We start from the raw sequence: 19361 nt of genomic DNA, 5'->3' as shown, positions 1-19361 counted from the left end.
TTAAAATGAATTTGTAACACTTGGGGATTTCTTTCCACGTGGAGGCTATTAGCGCGGTATTTAAGGGCTATTTAAGGGCTAATGTGCCGAGTTTGTTCTTGTTAACGGTGATGCCTATTTAAAACTAACTACATGGGGCTTTGCAAAAGCTTACAAACTTTTAAATTACTAGTCTGCTTGTCCCAAGAGGGGAAAGGTGTTACTAGCGCTCCCTATTGCAGGTCTTCTCGATGCCGGGGTGCTGTTCGGTGGTGGTAGGAAAGCATAAATCCTGGTAATGCCTTAATTCCACGCATTTGGGCATTTTTTAATTTTTTTTTTTTTTTTAAAGAATGACTGCTTGGATTGTACCGGCCAGAAGGAAAATCTCAGTAAGGTTGTGAAGTTAGGGCTTACCACCGCTGTCGACAGTACACCTGAATATAATTTGAAATGTGAACTCATAGCAAAGGCAACCCTAGGAGCGACAACTGTCCACCCGACCTGGTCCTTCTTTTCCTTTAGCTCTTATCTGTCACCTTCGCTGGGGCAGGGTGTCGTTGTTTGCTTGGTTTCACATTTTTGCCTTATTGAACATCTGCACAATGGCTTTGGGGAGGCCGTCGCTGCCGGCGGGGCTGCGGTCTGTTTTACCCATGGACAGGCAGCAGCCACCGGTCCTCTTTCCGCCGCCCGCCGGGAGGCTTAGGGCTTCCGAGTGATGCCGGTTCCTTCTCCTGGGCTGGCGGGACTGTCGCTGGCCGGTAGGGCCAGCGGGTGTTCCCTCGCCCTGTCCCGGGGAGGGGGCGGGGGGGCAGGTGGGCCCGCATCTTCTCTAGTGGCTTCCCGAGCGGCTGGCGGTGAGCCCGCACGGCACTGACCGAGGGGTGGCCGCTTTTCACTGACCGAGAGAAGGGGAGAAGGAGTGGGACGACGGGTTCATCCCTAGAAAATAGCCGGGAGCGCTGGGTTAGCCAGGTTTGCGAAGTGGGAGCGTTCCTGTGAGGCGGGGTCCTGCAAGGAGCAGGGCAGGGCGGCAGCTCCCCTTCCCCCCCGCCAGCCAGAGAACCCGCCCCTTTGCCCCATCCCTCCCTCCGCGCCGACCCGCTTGAGGATGAACAGAGTAGATGGGGCAGAAAGGGGGGCTGGAAGGGAGCACATTTGCTCATTAAGAAGGCTTCAAAGGTGACAGAAGCATGTCAGGCTGCTGATCCAAGCCCTCTGTTCCGCTGGGGGTGGTGGTCACCCCCACCGCCGGGTTCATCCAGAGATCCCCGCAGGTGGCTCCCGTCGAGGCGGCGGTGGCCCCGGCGGGGCTTCTGGACCGGCGCCGGGCGAGGGCAGGCCGGGGGCTGCGGGGAGAGGCGGCTGCCCGCCCGGAGAAGGTTCCTGCCCGGGGAGGGCTCCTGCCCTGGGGGCTTCTCCTCCGCCCGTCGCACCGTGCGGTCGGCGCGGCAGGGCACTGCTGCGCTTACACCGTGCCGGGCGGGGAGAGGACTGAGGGACAGAGGCAGGGCGATAAACAAACAAGTAAACAAACAAACAAACAAACAAACAAATGCAAGTCTCGGGTGTGATTGATATGTTGCACCCAGCTCGCCGCCGGCTGTCACGGCCGCCGAGGCAGCGTCTCCTCCTCTCGCCCTGCAGCGCTGGAAATGTGTGCGGGAGCGATGGCTGCGGGAGTAGCTGCCGGGAAACCCACCGGGAAACCCGCCGGCTCTTCCCCGGCGCAGTGAGCGGGGGCACGGCGCAGACATAGGCACGGTCCTGCCTGACAACTAATCAATAAGCGCCCATTAACCAAAGCTTTCAGGAAATGGTGTGAATCCTCCTGGTTCTCCTTTTGCAACCAAACAACACAGCAAACACTAGTAAAGGATCGCAACCCACCGTGACAGTATTTGTACAAAACCAACAAATGGAACGTTTCCTCTGTTCGTTTCAGGGGAGAAGGCCGAGAACCGCAATGCTGATCCCCCTTCCTGAAAAAAAAAACCGCCACCGCCACCCCCTCCCCAAGCAAAAGAAAACAGCCCCCCAGTCATCCCTAGGTTTCGAAGGTGCCCAGGGGCGAGCGGGCTCTTACGGAGGCACGTTTGTGTGGCGTGTCAGTGCTACAAATGGTTTCACACACACACACACAGTGGTGGGAGGAAGGCGGTGAAGCCCCACCCGGACCCGTGGAGGACACCCAACCCCAGCCCCAGCCCAAACCTCAGCCCCAGGCCCAGCCCCAGCCCCAGCCTGCCCAGCCGCGCCCGGCCCGCGGGTCGCGCTTCTGCGGCCGCGGTTGCGGCCCCTTCGCTGCGCGCGCGGCCAGCGGTAACGTCTCTGCTGATGTTTCAAGTGTCTCCAGAAACCGTTCGACCACCTACTTATTCGTCTTTCCTAAGATAAAGGAACTATTTCATTTCATACTCGTATTTGTATTAGTATTCTCTCTCCCTTTTTCATTTCCTTTCTTTCCTCCTTCCTTTCTCTCTTTCTCTTCCTTCCTTCCTCCCTCCCTTCCTCTCTTCCTCCCTCCCGCAGCCCTTCTCTTCCTCCTGTCTCTGCCCCTTCCACTCTTTCATACTCTTTCTCTCTCATTCTTTCGTTCTTTGCAGTCGTTAGCTCTGGCTTGAAGGAGATCTGATGTGATTAAACTCACAGGGCGTTGGAGGAAAGAGGTAAATTAAGCCAAAGGGACTGAAGATGAAAGAGGCTTGCTCGACTCGAGTGCCCGAGGACAGCTGCCCTCCTCCCTCCTCCCCTGGGTCACGCCAGCTCCGCGCCGTCTCCCGCGGGACCCTTCTCTTGATCCTGCTCCGGAGCCGCTTCTTCCGACGACACCGAAAAGCATCATTATCATTCCCCGCCCTCCCCCCCCCCCGCCTTTCTTTTCACCTATCGCCCCTCCAGGAGTGCGGAGAACCCCCCCCGGCCCGCAGCGCCGCCCGGCCCGGCGCCGCCTCAGCGGTGCCCAGCTGGGGGACCGCGGGGACGTGGTGGGGTGCAGCGAAGGAGGGAGGGATGCGGCCTGCGGGGCTGCGCGGGGCGCAGAGCCCTGTGTGTGTGTGTGTGGGCAGAGCTCTGCCAAGGCGGGGCTGCCCCTCACAAAGGGCGAGGCGGAGGCCGGCGGCGGCCCGGCCGGCTCGGGCCGTCACGGTGCTGCCGGCGCCGGTGTCTCCGAGCACCGGGAGCCGCCGACCTCCACTCCCGGGTCGGGAAAGGCGGCCCGCGGCTCCCCGCCGCAAAAAAAGAGGGGAAAAGAGGGAAAAAAAGGTATGGTCCCGGTCCTCAGGCTCCACCTGCAATTCGGCCATTGCCTAAATACAATTTAAACCTTATATTTTTATTAGCGCAGAAAATAATGACGATAATAACTAAACACACCCACCCACCCCCAGCCAACCAAACAAAGAAGCAGAAATCTACTCCAATGTAAAATTCCTTCTTGCAGCCCAATGAGCGTCGGTGCTTTTCTGTCCAACAGGACGTTTTAAATGTTAAAGACGTTGCGGAGCGTGATAAAGATGCCTCGAAACGCAGTGACGAAAGGCGGCAAACAAATCCGATCGCAAATTTTGGTGGGTCCCAGTTTATCTTTCGGCGAATCAAAGGAAAACACAAAATGCCGGGACCACAAAGAACAGCTGCAATGCCGAGCAGCGAAAGCCCGAGGTATAAATAATTTTCAGGCTATTGGTGTAGCGATAAAAAAGTCATCTAAAATGACTCGCGACCGAATTTTAAAGTTGGTGGGTACACAGCCACCTAGCTCGGCAGCTTCAACAGTGATCTGTGTTCTGTTCGTTTCTTTAAAATTATTTGTAAAGCGCGCCCTGAGTTTTCTTTATAGCCGTAACGAAATTAAGATATTGCAATGGGAGAGCAGCGTTAGCCAAAGAAGCTGGGATGCAGGATACCTAATATCAGCCCCAGTCGAAATACTTCAATACCGCCGTGCAGGAAAATACTGCGGAGATTTAGAGGAATAAAAGTACGAAACGAAACAAAGCAAAGTAGGCAGCTACTTCCTCGCTTAACGATTATGTGTCTCAAGTGAGGAGAGGAGAAATTGCATTTGGAGTCATCAAATCTGTGTTAAAAAACCTCTGGCGGAGAGTCGTGGAAGGCTGCGAAATTTGAATCCGTGTGATGAATGTGTTTTAAACTGAGATGTTATATTTTTTTAGGACGTCAATATGCAATATTTATTTTGTTACAATCAGAGAGAAATAAACAAGCAAATACAAAGCAGACTTAATTCTTTAAACGGGAAAACAAATTAGTCGGGTGCGGGGTTGTTCGCGTATTGATTTACTGATGGATCATTTCTCCGGAGGGTTATTAATAGGTGAAAAAAAAAAAAAAAAAGAAATCAGGTAAATTTTCCCCACTGGAAGAAGGTCTTGGGTGAAAGACAGATTTCTGCTCCCGGGCCCTCACCTCTCCCTAAATGCAGTGCTTTTCTGGCTGGAAAACCATGCGTGATTTGCAGCACACCAGCAAGTCGCTCCCGGTGACTACTCCCTCCCTGCCCGAGTCCGCTTAATTTGTAAATAAGTTCCAGGGCCTCTTTTCACAGAACCCAGTTGAGCAGGTAATTTGTTGTTAGTGCTTGTTTAAATGTTGTGAACCATGCACTCAAAAATAGGAAAACTATACACAAAAGAGGCAAACATGGGAACACAACTGGAAATTACTGAGTTATAGAAATGTCAAAGAAAAGCAATTTGCAAAGAGGCATCAGTAATTGTCTCGTACATTAACGGGAATGATTTGCCAAGCCCAACCCTTTTGTTCTCCCCAGGCTGGACGGGCGCTTTGCCACCGACCTCAATGGGACTGGATCAGGACCTCGGCATCAGGCTCTTAGCCCAGGGAGGTGCTCAGGGACAGGGCTGGATCCTGCCTTGCAGACCTGCAGTCCTGGGGTGTGTTTTCAGGGGGAATCCAGCAGATTTATGGTGGACTGGCTGAATGGGAAGGTATGTGTGCATCTGAGCATTGGATTTGAGGGCATCTTCCAAGGATTCAAGGAAAGCAGTCACAGCTTTGTTAATAGAAGAGCTGAATGGAAAGCAGAGATCGATGGGATGCTCTCCAGCATGCCTGGGAGTGACATGCTGCAGCCCTGCTCATGTCAGCATGGGATGATGTGCTGTGGTCAGACTGAGACCCTGGGATGTTCCTCCCCGTCTGGAAGAGCCATACTTTCCTGCATCCCAGGGAGGCTTAAGCAAGTCCATCCCCTGCTGTTTACCTCTATCATCTCCCCAGAATTGCATTTCATAAATGAACTCCCATCGTAAAGCCAGTGTGGCTTCTCACAGTCTGCAAAGAGCCTGTTTCCCTGCTAGAACATGGGAAGAAATTTTTTGCCTCAGGCTCAGCCAGAGCAGAAATGAGGCTTGCCCAGACAGGCCATTGCTCTCTGGGGTTATGTTTTGTTGCTTACCCTATTCTGCCTTATTTGGGACAACCCAAACTTTGAAATTGTTGTGTGAAGAGACAAGGCCCAAATTCAGAGCTCCAGACCCCACCTGCCTGAACCTGCTCCCTTATTTTCAGCTTTCCCCTCCCCCTCCCCCAAACCTTTTCTTGTGTCCACACAGTCTAAAAAGTAAACAACTCCCCCCCCAAAGCTAGAGGCTGACATGGTTGTGTGACTGCAGGTGACAAGGCTGTAACCTGTTGTATTTGCGTGCTAAGCCAGCCCGTTCAGAGCTGGTGTTTAACTGGTCATGCTTACATCTTCAGGGCTCTGTCCAGGCCCTTGCTTGTATTTTCAGAGGGAATATTTTGCACAGACTGTGACTTGGTAAAGTGTGTCTGGTGTTACGGCTGCCAAAAAGGTTTTATCTCAAATTTTCTTACTATCCACTATACAATGTCACACTGTGAAAAATACGGTATTTAAAAAAAAAGTTTCAAAGCATTATGGTTGTTTAAAAGCAGAACTACTTGTGTTAACGTTGCTGGAGAGAGCTGCAGTAAAAGCCCCGTTGACTGCAGTGAAGCCAGGATTTCAATGAAGTCTCTTCCTGTGATTTTTTTGCTGAAGATATACCAGCCGTTCGTAACAAATCAACAGCAGGAAATACTATTTTCCTAAAAGAATGGACATTTACCTTCTTAAAAAAAAAAAGGAAAGAAATATCCAAATTTCAGACATGGATTTCTCTTTAATGACTGGACTAGTATCTGGTATGTAAACCAACTTAAAAAAAAGATAATTATATGATCAAATTGTATTGGTTTCAGATAGAAATTCCTTTCTTGCTTCTACTCTCTGCCTCCCAGTGGATACACTTTTAACTTAAAAGCAAAAGGAATATTTTGCACTTGTCCTACAGAGGATTTTTTTGTTAAGCTGATTTCTTGTATCCCATGAACAGTATTAGGCTACGAGATAATATGGATTTTCCTCACTGAGACCTATAAGATAGGATTAAAGGACTGCTCAGGGCCTGATCCTGTCCTCCTGCATTTTTCAGACTGGTATGCGTGGTACTGAGGAGCCAAGAGGCCGGTGAGCCCCCACAGAGCAAATTCCAGCTCAGAGTTTCTGAGCAAACAGCCGCCTCACAGGCTTCCCCACTGAGAGCATCACTCAGCCGCCTCGGCCACGCAGGGTGCCAGAACCCAAACTCCACCTGGAAACACAAATATTGTAAAGAGCCATGCTTAGAAGAAATGTGACGCTAATTTGCTTCGATATGCACTGTTCTTCTGCTTAGGGAATTCATGGAAATCTGGATTTTGACATCCTTCTTCACACACACTGCCCTTTGCCTTTCAAGCCTTTCATCAGTGCCAGTGGGATGGTTTGAAGAAAAACTCGGCATACAAACAGGCTTGTTATTCAGATCATATGGAGAGAATTCCAGGGCTGGGCTGGCAATTTTCAACCTTGGCTTTTGATTTTTGGCACATGGGTAAAGTCAACCTTTACTCAGGATCACAAGTGTGTTAGGCCAGGATTAGGTGTTAGGGGGACTAGCTGAGGCAAAAAACAAACTGACCTCGGGTGCTGTGCAGATGCTTTAAGAAGAAGAAACCCCAGATGTAATATATATGAAGGTTAAGTTTGCTTTTCTTTTTTAGATAGCCCTGTGACCTGGTGCTTAAAACTTTGGCCTGAATTTTACTTGATACAAGGGGAAAGGAATATTTTTGTCAGGGAAAGCAGAATATGTTGGATATCATTATAAACAGTGAGGATTACTGCAAATGGCAAAATGATTGCTGCAATGAAATATCTACATCTTCTGGACAGGACCTGCACTTGTAACGTAACTTCCAGAAATATTTTAGAAATAACAACACCAACAATAATTGTAACTGTAAGAATAATTTACAGTGGCAAAAATATCACTACCATACTACTAGGAACCCTGTGTTCTCACTCAGCTGGCAGTGTCCAGGCAGCTATCACACACCAAGAAACATTCAACAGGTAAGAATAACAAACGTGCAAAAAAAAATAAAATCTTGAAAAAACTCTTCTGAAGAACGAAATAATTATTTTTGCACCACAATGTACATGTAGGCCAAAGCTTTGTAAGGAGGCAAAGGAAGTTAAGGGATTTTGACCCCAGTTATATTCAATGTCTGTCTTAACTCCTTTAGATAACTTTGAAAGTTGTGCTGTAAACACTGCAGAGATACCTTTACCAGCCAAATACATCAATCAGTAATGGGCTCTAATTTGAGGAAAGATTTCCAGTTCTATATCAGTTTGCTGTTGATTTATGAAGCCAGGTTTTAATCCTTCCCAGTGTGCCTCTATTTTTAGTTTCAGCTAGGTTACTGTGCCATACATTTCATGCACTGATAATGAGTGTTATGTACTTGTAATACTCTTCTGTTTCTAGGAAAATACAACCAAATAGAATTTTTAAAAAAGTCTATGTGAATTTAAACCTTCTTTTAAAAGAAAATTTCATTACCTTTCACTGAGTTTTATAAGCGGAGGGAAAAATGCTTGGAATATATGTGTGTGTGTGTGTGTGAGAGAGAGAGAGAGAGAGAGTAGGAAGAAACCAGCAGATATTTGCTCAGCAGGATTTTATTTATACAGAGCTGTTTAAAATTGGAATTTTAGTTTGCACTCACTGATTGGCATAACTGATAAGTCCACTTAGTTTTCCCTTTGCCCCTTTTTCTAGCTTTTGTTTTCCGATACCCTTTCAGAATGCTAGTAGTTTCTCTTTTCCCGTGTTTGTTAAGGTTCTTTTTTTGATCTACCAGTTTGCCCTGTAGTCACAGGAACTGGATCCAGCTGACAGAAGGAATTTCAATAACACTGAGAGTTTTTTAGGAGTTTTGGTACTACTGTCATAATCCTCTCACAACCAACAGCATCTAATGATGAGTCAGAACACGTCATGCCTCCTACCTTGTCTCGTGATCAGGGGTAAATATGCACATACTGCTGCCCTTCAGTTTGAGCCTGACCATCTGCAATGATACAGCTATACCTGCAAGGTGCCTGTGTTAGGCTGCCCTGCGTCTCTACAGCAATCTATGACTTCACTTTTAAATTAAGGTCTTGAGATATTTCTCTGTAGAAGGTTGGCATAAGAGGATTATTAGGTACCAGAAACAAACTGGCATGCTCTATGTGGTCTATCTCATAATAAGGTGAAAATCCCATTTGTTTTTAAATAAATAATACATATGTGAAACATGGCTCCCTAACATTTCAGAAGTACTTCTGCTTTCTTGCTAAATACATATTTAATTTTAATGTCTAAAGATTTTGCTTCCCACTGTTAACTTGCTGCTCTGAAAACTCCAACTGACACTGTAGCTAGTTCTTCCTGATTTAGTGCCATCCTTACTAACAAAGCCTCATGTTCAAAAAGTGCAGTCCGGAGCTGTAAACGGGGTGACTCGACTTCCTATACAACACCCTCAGCTATGTCCTCATCTCACCCAGTCCTAGGGTGTCTCTAAGCAGACATCTCCTGCTTGTAAACTGCTTCCGGTAGTTCCAAAGCACTTTGTGACATGTACTTGTATTAAACTCAGCAAGGATACTTGAGTATGTGAAATACAGGGACCAGGAGGTTAGCTTTTTTTCAAATGCAAGAGTTCTTGTTCTCTAATCTGTCCTCATGTGGGAGTCATTCTGGATATTCAATGGTCTGTCTTCAACTTTCATGCATCTTGTTTAACAAATCTGTTCTGAGGTGAGGTAGTTGCATAAAGTATTCAAGGAGTGTGTATGCATGATGGGTTTATTGATGTGGCATCATTCTGGATATTGGTTCCTCTTCCTTCCCTAATATTTCCTACACCCTCTTTTTCTTTTTGACCACAGCTGAATGATGAAATGATTCTTTCCAAGATTTAAGCAAAGTGACTCATTTGCAGATGGTGATAGCTGGGTGAGAGTCCAGCACTGTGTACATATACATGTAGATACACATTTATTTATGTGTGCGTGTATACATAGATAGGGTTTCATTATTGGTTATATGTATGACGTTTTATTCTTCAGTATTGAGTTTTCCCTTTTTTGTCCATTTTGTATCAAAAGATACTTCTGAAATGTTTCATAGATGGTTTTAATTCTGACTACTCCAGACAATTCTTATCATTAAAAAAACATGCTACCTCACTACTTACCTTCTTTTCAGACCATTCACAAATATGTTGAACATCTGGATGCCTGTGGGACTTCATCAGCAATTACCTTCTACCATTTATCACTACATTTTGTTACAAATCTTTTGAGCGGTTATTAATCCACATGAAGATCTTCCCTCTTATCCCGTTAAATCCTATCTACTTTAAATGGTTCTGATAATTGACCTCATCAAAAGCTTTTTAGAAATCTAAGAACATTACATCAAATATGTGACCTTTATCCACAGGCATATTTTCTGCTTTGAAGAACTTTACTACACTTAGGAGACATAACTTCTCTCCATGAAAGCCGTTTCAGCTCTATTTCTATCGATGCTTGAGATATACTAGTCTCTGGTTCTGCAGGCGTGCAGCAGATACTTTAAAAAATGGGTGTCACATGAACCTCTCTCCCTTCCTCTGGTCATGAGGCTGATTTTAATAACTGGTTTAGGAGTTTCAAATCTACATTTCTTTGGGACTCTTTGGGGAACACTGTCTGTTCTAGAGATTGGCCACCGTTTATTGTATTGAGCTCTTCTGTAATTTCCGCTGGTTCTGGGAAGAGCCTACAGACCTTGGTTAGGAATCCATATGCAAGGGAAGAAATGTGGTTTGAATTTCCTCAAGCGGTTGAAGGAATGGGATGTAGATCTCCTTCCAGCATGGGAGCCTTAAAACCTAACTATCAGTGTGTGTATGCTATATTTTGTGTTCTGCTGTGTCTTACTGGATCAAACCCTTTTTGAGGTGGATAGGCTGAGGAAAAACTGTTTTACAGTTTTGACTGAGTTTAGGCATAAGCTAAAAAGGCCAGTCCTGTAAAGCCTGAGATGAATCTGGGCATGGATACAGGGGCTTAGCTGTTTAGGGACTTGGGTGTTAAAAGTGAGGTGTCTGTAGAATTTAGGAGCTGCTCACTTGAATTCTACTTGTGCTAGCCACATATCTGCCATTTCATTTCTACACCTACAGTCAGCAAAGAGGAGTGGACTTATGAAATACAAAGACATTTTTTTTTCATAGAAAAATCATTATTGTGAGGATGGGCTTTTGTAAAGCCCTTGGAAATGGAGTAATGGCATTTTCATCATTTATACACTACTCAAATACATTTCATACCTGGAATTTTGGTGTTATGAAGAAAAATATCAGTCACTCATTGCTACAAGAGTTCATGCCAGACTTTTGTTGAAATCTGGCCCTTGGACTTGCAGTGCTTCACTACCATATGTAAATAAAAACAGCAGAACGTCTGGGTGATGGAGAAGCATTCAAATATAGGGGAAACATACTGTCATTGGCAGGTTGGGCAAACAGCAACATCCAAGATGCTTTCAGTAAACCAATAAAAGGTGAAGAAATAGAACAGGTACTTTTTTTTTTTTCTTCCCCCAGTACTGGAGTTACAAAGCAGTATCCCACTCTACCTTACAGCATTATACATATCAAAATCGAATCCCATGCATCTGTTCTTAAATGGACTTTTATAATAATTCCTATCTATGTGTAACCAGCTATTGCAGACAAAGCCATTATTATTTTTTTTTTTGTTAAATGGCTTTATTTAATTTCTTAAGAAGTAATATTCAAGGTTATATCCAGAAAATTCCCCACTCAGGTTACAAGTTGTTTAAGCAAACAGAAGTCACAGCATCATCAGCAATTTTATTTGTAAGGGCCACTATATACCAGTGTGTACAAACCAGCCAGACGGTGGATCCCACTGGGACCTCCATGAAGTGAAACGCCTGCCTGCTGCACAATTCCCATTTGGCTCTCTACTTCTGTTAGCCCAATGCAGATGGACAAGTTCTACATTTTGCAAGTGTGCAAATGGCTGCAGACCACTGAAGGTGACATTGTCAAATGTATTACTTCATTCTTGTTTTTAATGTGCATGTAAGAGTGTCTTTTTAGATGTATGCTTTAAAGAGCTTAATCTAAGAGGAAGCTCAAAATGACAGCTTTCATGGTCTCTTGCTACTACTCTTTTGTAGTTTTACTGATCATGATCTGCATAATGATCTAATAAGACAGTTTTATCTTTACTATTGTAATATAGAAACATGATGTATTTGCAGTAATGGATATTAATATTAAAAGGTTGTGACCAAAGTTTTCAAAAGGAGCCAGCATCATTTATCATCACCTCAGTTCTACCTTGGTTTCCTCAGAAATTAAGCTATTATTTCTCTCAGAATAACCTTTGCAGATTTTTGCCTCTGCCCTCCAAGCCTGAATGACTCACATTTTCTCATGAAGCACTGAGGCAGGGAAAATGACTTCATGCCATCCAACCCATGAGGTCCACAATAGGTCTGTGTAGGCACAGTTTTTCAGAGCATTATGACTTAACACAGGGAAAGATGACATCAGGGATGAGGTGGGGAAAAGAAGTTCTGTGCCTAGTAGCAGGACTTCTATTGTCATCATCATGAATCCTCCTCAGAGGAAATACAAACCCTGTAACTGCGAATGTCCATGTTTCTGTCCTGCCTTAATCCCAAAACCTAAAGGGACAGAATGTGGCTGGTACTTTACACATGTGGTGACAATGGGTGCTCAAAACCATGGAGAGTCTCAAAGTCTCAACACTTCACAGCTTCCTTTCTGAAGAGGATGAATCACATGCTGGGTGGTATTACCTTGTACCGAATTGATCGATTATATACAGAAACAGGATAGATCCGAAGCAAGAACAAAAGTGAGTGAGGGCCTGAAGAGCTGAGAAGAATGGAAAAGGCAATGTGTTATTTTTGCCAAGAAAAGTACAGTAATACATATAATTGTGCTTGAAAAGATTGGTCTCAGACTGAGATTGCAGCATAACAAAGTGCAGTGTGGAGTCACTGTGCTGTAGAGAGAGGAAGGAAAATGCCCCTGTGGCTGCAGAACTCCCTGAACTGGTGCTGCATTCCTCTTGCAGTGTAAAATGTGTGTATGCAGGTAACTATACAGAAAACCCTGTAGATATTTGGGAAAATGATGTATTGATGGCTCTCCTTAGACTGGTAGGGCTTTCATTCCATGCAGCACAAAATCATAGAAAATGGTGTAAAGAGAGTTATTTGTCTACCTCCTGTCCTAAACCACAAGCAGGGTTTATGTAATGTTTTGTCATGAATAATATTCTAGGGAACAAAAGTACTCAGATGCCACTCATAAAAGCCACTTCTGCTTTGCATATGTGGCTTAATTTTCATTTGACACACTGTAAAGTACAAATCATGATAGAATACCTATGCACTGTGGAAATGCCACCTCAAATTTTACAGTAATCAGTGGAAACCTGCTTTCTAACTGTGTGCAAACCCTTGAAGCTAAGGCTCATGCACTGGTGTTGGCACCAGTCGGTTTATGTGCTGTGGGTGAAGGTGAAAGATATTTTTCTGTGTGGTTCTAGAAGGGTAATGGGGAAGCAAGTTAAAATAAAAAAGAAGAAAAAAAAAACCGAGGAAGGAATACAGAAATACACGGAGACATAAACAAATATCAAGATCACTGCATGAACAACTTGATTTTTAAGTGGTGGGACATCAGTAAAGACCCACTAAAGTTAGGGATGACCCTGTGTGCTCTGCATTATTTCAGACTAGGGCAGAACATATTAATTTAGGCTAAAGAATGTTAAGGGTACAAGGTACTAAGGTTCTAAAGAGACAACTTAATCCATTTGTCTGTTTGTTCCTCTGAAAATCTTGCCATAAAACTCTGAACTTTGGGTACTTTTTTTTTTTTTTTTTTTTTTTAAATCTTGACCTACTGCATTCCAGGGACTCTTAGCAATGGATTAAAGGCATATTTAGCTCTGACCAATCCGTTATAGCTGAACTCCTGAGTTGTCTGCAGTCTCCTGACTAGTGTGAATTGATGCTTGCCAGCGCAAATATCTGTCTCTGTAACTTGTATTTACTCCATGATGTTTATTGTTGCACTAGGTTTGTTTCTGACTTATACTTCAAGAAAAGGGATCTTTTCTTTTGTGAACACCTTCTCATTTTCCTAAAAAGTTTCTGAATTTATATTGACTAAAATTACAGAAAGAAAAAAAGTAGCCTTGATTTCCTCATTTCCTCTTTTTTTTTTTTTTCCCCTTGGCAGTTTTTGCAATGGTGATTTCCTTTTCAACACATTTCAATTGATTTGTGTGTTAAAATGCAAATTCTGGTCCACTTTGGTTCCACCATTCTTCTAAGCAGAAGGACATGACAATTTTGATGAATGATGAAAGTCCTATAAAATTTGCAGAAGACTCATGGATTTATGATCATACTATTAATCATTTGAAAAGATAAATTGCATGTGGGATAGTTTCCAAACCCCAAGATATTCTTCTCTGTAGGTGAATGTGCACAGCTCTATGTATTTTGTGAGCTTGGAAGGAAACCAGTGGGGTCCCACTGTGAGTTGCTGCTTTAGTGTAGGTGCGTTATTTCCCAGGAAACAGATACTGGATTCCTGGGCAGTCAAGTGTGTGTTTCTGAGGAAATTAAGACCTTTGAATATCCTTGATTTCCACTTATAAACATATAAGACTGTCCAGAAGATTCCATTTTCCTTATAAAAGCAGACATCCCCAAATCTTAACACAGTACTGATGACCAGCCTTACTTTCAGGAAAGCTTAGGAAAGAGGCAGCCCTGGGATCAGGCTCAGTATTTCTTGTGGAGTGGCACTCTGTGCTTTAATAAAAGTGAAATTGGAAAGAGGTTAAAATTTACTAAAACTCAAACACAATTAGTTGTCTAGTCCTTACAGGGACAAAATGTATATTTTCTCAGTGTCCTATAAGTAAGTGATGCCAATGCAACTCCAAATAACTGCTACCACTCTAAAAAGAGGCATCTAAATTCTCTTTTCATCAATAGACATTTGCCCTCACTTTAAAGGATTCAGTTATTAACAGATAATGGGCTGTTCATTTATTTACTTATTTGTGTGTATCAGATAACATTTATCAGGTAGATTACAGCCTCAGTGGAATCAATCTGAAAATGTTCAATGTGCTTACCACTAGATAATAGCAGAAGAAATAACACACTGATTTAAAAAGTCTAGCTCTTTACTTTCACTCCTGTATCTGCATTTCTCTTAGTGAAAAATTGCCATTTAATTATGAAAATACCAAAAATACTTTTTTATAAAGACTCTCACGTGTTTTTGTGACTTCATCATGGTTTCCACCTAATCCATCGGGTGCGAGTCTTGATAACGGAAAATATCAGAAATGCTTGGATTCCCAGATTCCAGGCGGTGTCCAAGAGCTCCGGCAGTTTGTAGCCGTGTACGCGGGGAGAGCCCCCCGGTGCGCGGCGCCGCGCCGAGCCTTCCCTTCGCTATAACACCACCGACATCTAGCGGCTAACTCAGATCCTTCACAAGTGTAAAATGGGGGGGGGGGGGGGGGGGGGCGGGGACGGACGACGACAACATTAAAAGAAGTAAATAAATAGAGCAAAAAAGGTATCTTGTCTGTTTCCACCAAATATTTCTAGGCACTCCTTCCCAAATTACGAAAAGCTTTCACAGCACTTTCCCACCCTGACCTGGCCACCACAGCTCTCCTAAAACTGCAGTTCCCATGGGAAATTTCACAGCATGTGCTGTATTTTTAGGCCGATAATGTCAAAGAAACTCATAACCTATGAAGACGAAACAATACACAGAGAGTTTAAGATAGCACCGTTCCCTTATTTGCGATCAAGCGGTACAGTCTTCTGATGATCAAAAGTTGTCCTACAGAAGAATAACTCAAGCCCTACAAAACCAAGAAAAGAATGGATGGAGGACCTTAAGCTCCCAGCTAAAGACCAGACTTCTCTTCCAAATTTTCTACAAAAGCTATAGGAGCTCCAAGGGAGGGAGGCAGGGAAAGGAGAAAAGGGAGTGGGACATGGACCATCTAATCATGGGAGAGATGTCTGCTTCACTTGAATTACCCTACTGATACTGCCAAGCACCTCTTCTGCCTCTGACAGTCCTGGGCAGTGACTCAAGCATGATACTGTGAAAAGCAGAGATAGAGGGACCATATCTGGTCCAGTGACTTGCAGTAAAGCCCCTCTTTTCTCTTTTACTGTGAATGAAAGGTACAAGCAGAGCCCATGTAATTGATCTTTGCTATTCCATCTGAATATCTTTTTACCTCCTTCCTAAGTTATGCTGTGGAAATAATTTCCTTGTGGTCATTCTTGCTATTAAAACAGAAGCGCCTGGGCAGCTCAGTGACAGACTAGGACATGTAAGGTACTCTGCCAGCAATGAAAGGCTGACCTACACCACAGAGTCTGAGAGGTTGGTCTTCCCAAGGGCTCCTCTTGCTTGTTACACTGCACCTGCCACCATCCAAGATCCATCAACGGTATTGAACTTGGACATAAATGCCCTTTATTTGGCATCCCCATCAAGGGAGCATTTCTTTTGCCCTATCCTTGCTACAGTCACAGTACATAAGGTAAGAGTCATAGACGAAAGTATGAGAGGAAGGAAAATAAAGCAATGAGGCAATCCCTTCAAGGTGCCGACTATACTGGCTCAAAGTTTTCAGACACATTAGGTTCTCTTGGGAAATATTGCTTTGACTGAAATTAGTGAGAGCGAATAATTTCCATCCAAGTTTGATCCCAAAATAATCTCAAAACCTATATGTCGTATAATTTCTAAATGTTGCAGCATTAAAGGGGGACCTGGGATGATGATATTCCTTTTTTTTTTTTTTTTTATAATTACCATTTGTTAGATAATGTTGACTTTAAATTTTCAGCTGGGATGAAATAAACATTTCAGAACATTGTGTTTCTTCATGAGTAGGAAACCTCAGTTTCAGCTGGACTTCATGGAAACTAATAGTGAATATGACAGCTATTTTGAATTGCTTTGTTATTTTTATAGGTGGCAGCTCCAATTGAATAGCCAGGATACATGCCCCAAGGGCAAGCTGATAGCACCAGCTGAGATACAAAACCATTTTCTTCTAGAACATTTGCAAGAGCCACATATGTCCAGGAAAGAAAATGGAAGCATGATCTAAATATACAGATCTAACAGAGCTCTTTGAAGAATTTAAAAAACTGCAGTTTGATTTTGAACCCTGAAAGACTAACAGGATCATTTTATGTGCCCAGTCCAGCAATGATCACTAACCTAATTGATGACTGAAGGAGAACAACAATTTTCAAGCTTTACTGCTTCATGTACTACTCCCAATAAATTGTTGTAAAGTAGAACAGCGGAACATTAAACTCATCCATCATTATTAGCTCATGTACAACAACTTTCAGACTGCTGAAATGGAATCACTGTGAGCTTTCCCAGCATGATTTAAATGCTCAGAGCAAGTTCCTTTTGTTATGTGACCCTACATAAGGAGTAACCAGGGAATTTCAGCCTGGAAAGTATTGCTGCTTCCAAACAACCAGTGTCAGCAGCTCTCTACGGCAGTTAAATATGCAACAGTAGAGCTGTCTCTGGGGTTCTCTGGCCATGAGCAAGTTGTGCTCCACATCTTCTGCAAGGCTGCCTCTTAGTTACATTTATACCCTTGTATTCCTTCTGCCCCTCTCCCCAGCTCTTCAAAATGCATTTATTGGCAGCAGCTTCATCCAATTCTCTAATCAAAGTGTGAGGACAATATTTTTAAATTTCTTGACAAATATATAAGTAGTAAATAGTATTATTTTTGGATAAGAGATAAAAGAAGGAAAAAGCAATCAGACAAGATGAGCCCTGAGAAAAAGAGGAATTAGAGTTGAAGTAATATAGTCCAGTTCCACACAGAGTGTACCTCATTGCTGCATTTAAACAGGGGTCTTGCAGAGCAGGCTAGGCAGGGGTCAGCACACTGGTGAGTGGTACTGAAATCTCTGTTATTGAAAGAGAAACACATTACACTTGGAAGCAACTTCTGGATGATGATTACTCATATACTGAGAAAAAGAATTTGGGGTTATAGGATGACTTCAGTTTTTCATAAGGTCACCTTAAATAATAGACATCATTCCTACATTCTTGTGATTTTGTCCCATTACTTGTCCTGTCTGCCACAGACACGGAGGACAGGTTATTCTCTTTGATTTCTTCAATAGGATTTTCTATATTTGACTGTGTGTGTCTCAGTCCTCCTCTCGGCTTTCTTCAGGCTACCTAACCTCAGCTCCTCCAGCCTTTCTGAGTCTGTTTTCATACTTCTGAGTAAATTCTTACTGTTTTCATCAAGACTGTTTTCAAATAGGTCACATTTAGCACATAAACCCAGAAAGAGTATTCCAGCATGGAGCAGAGAAGAATACTCCCTATGTTTCAGGCTGGATTGTTTATACATCTTGACATGCTGTTGGTGCACCAGGATGTTGTTAACTCAGATTTGCCCTGTGTTGCACAATCATCCCACATATTCTTTCCCAGCCAGTGTTACCCACCCACCTGTCTCTCTCTGCTTTGCTGAGATCACACTGAGTTCTAACCGCGTCCTCCAACTTTCTGAAGAACTGCAAATTTTGTGCTGTCTGCAGTACAGACTGATTGAACAGAACAGGAGACAGGATGTACCTATTAAATTTTGACACAGAACTGCTGAGAGCTACTAGAATATTTTTACTGACAAGATTCATATCCACCCATGGAAGTTGTATCAACCCAAAAGTTTCCTTTCCTTGTTTAGAAAAATTTCATGCAATCCTTCCACTGAATTTCACTGCAGTCAAAAGATATCACATATACTATTTTCTTATCTGTAAGACTTGCTGGTTTACCATTAAAGCAAAGCAAATTGAATTATTAAGCAATGTTTTTGGAAACAATTTGCTGATACACAATATATTAAGGTTCAAATTGTGGGAGGTAAAGAACATTTAGGAAGTTGTATCCAAAGATTTTAGTGCAGTAGCCAGCTCTTGTAATCATGTAATAATAAAAGCAGATCCATTAAGTTTATTGCACAGTGACAATTTCCACATCACATCTCCTTACACTTGCTTACCCTGGATAACAAGTAGACAGACATTTATTTCTACCTGTACTCCTAGCCTGAGCCCATCTCCAGCATTCAGCTACTGCACTTTCTAGTTGCTTGCACTATACTCAGAATACACTGAGTATTTATGCTTTATAAGAGTTCATTTTCAAGAAGGCCTCCAAAACCCAAACTGACTCAGCTTGACGAATTTATTGATGGAGGCTATAAGGACCTTAATCAATCAGGCAGACAGTTGCTCATTAGAAATGCAAAAGGTGCTGGGAATCTTCTGCAGCAGCTGTAGAAACATGATGGGTTTTAGTTTTAGCAAGTTCAGTCAGGTTTTAGAGACCCCACCTGCTTCTATAAATGAACCATCAGAAAATGGCTTATGTTAACAGAACGTTGTAAAAATGTTATTGTGGAAAGTATGTAAAACTGTGGCCTACTTTTTTTTTTTTTTTTTTTTTAATTCTTATCACTATTAACTATGCTCCTTCAGTAGCAGTAATAAGAATATATTTTCTTGGACATCTTTTCTTGTCTTTGCTTTCTGACTTGCTTGTATAACATGTGAAAAGATGTTCCAAACAAAATTAAAGACTGGATAAACAGGCAAACATTAGATGTTGCAGCTTCACTTGATGTCAACATTTTAGTACATGAACAGGCTTCTGTGACCAAGGATGTAGAGGAGTAAAGCTGTGTTCTTTATGGCTGTCTTTTTGGATTGCCTGACATTGTTGCACTTCTATACAACCCAGCCCTTGGGTTAATCACCCTAGTTATTTTGATTTGCCTT

Source organism: Falco punctatus (genome assembly GCF_963210335.1).
Source record: "Falco punctatus genome assembly, chromosome: 1".
In the NCBI taxonomy this organism is placed as follows: domain Eukaryota; kingdom Metazoa; phylum Chordata; class Aves; order Falconiformes; family Falconidae; genus Falco; species Falco punctatus.
The sequence above is the reverse complement of the archived record's forward strand: the minus strand, read 5'-3'. Positions refer to the sequence as shown.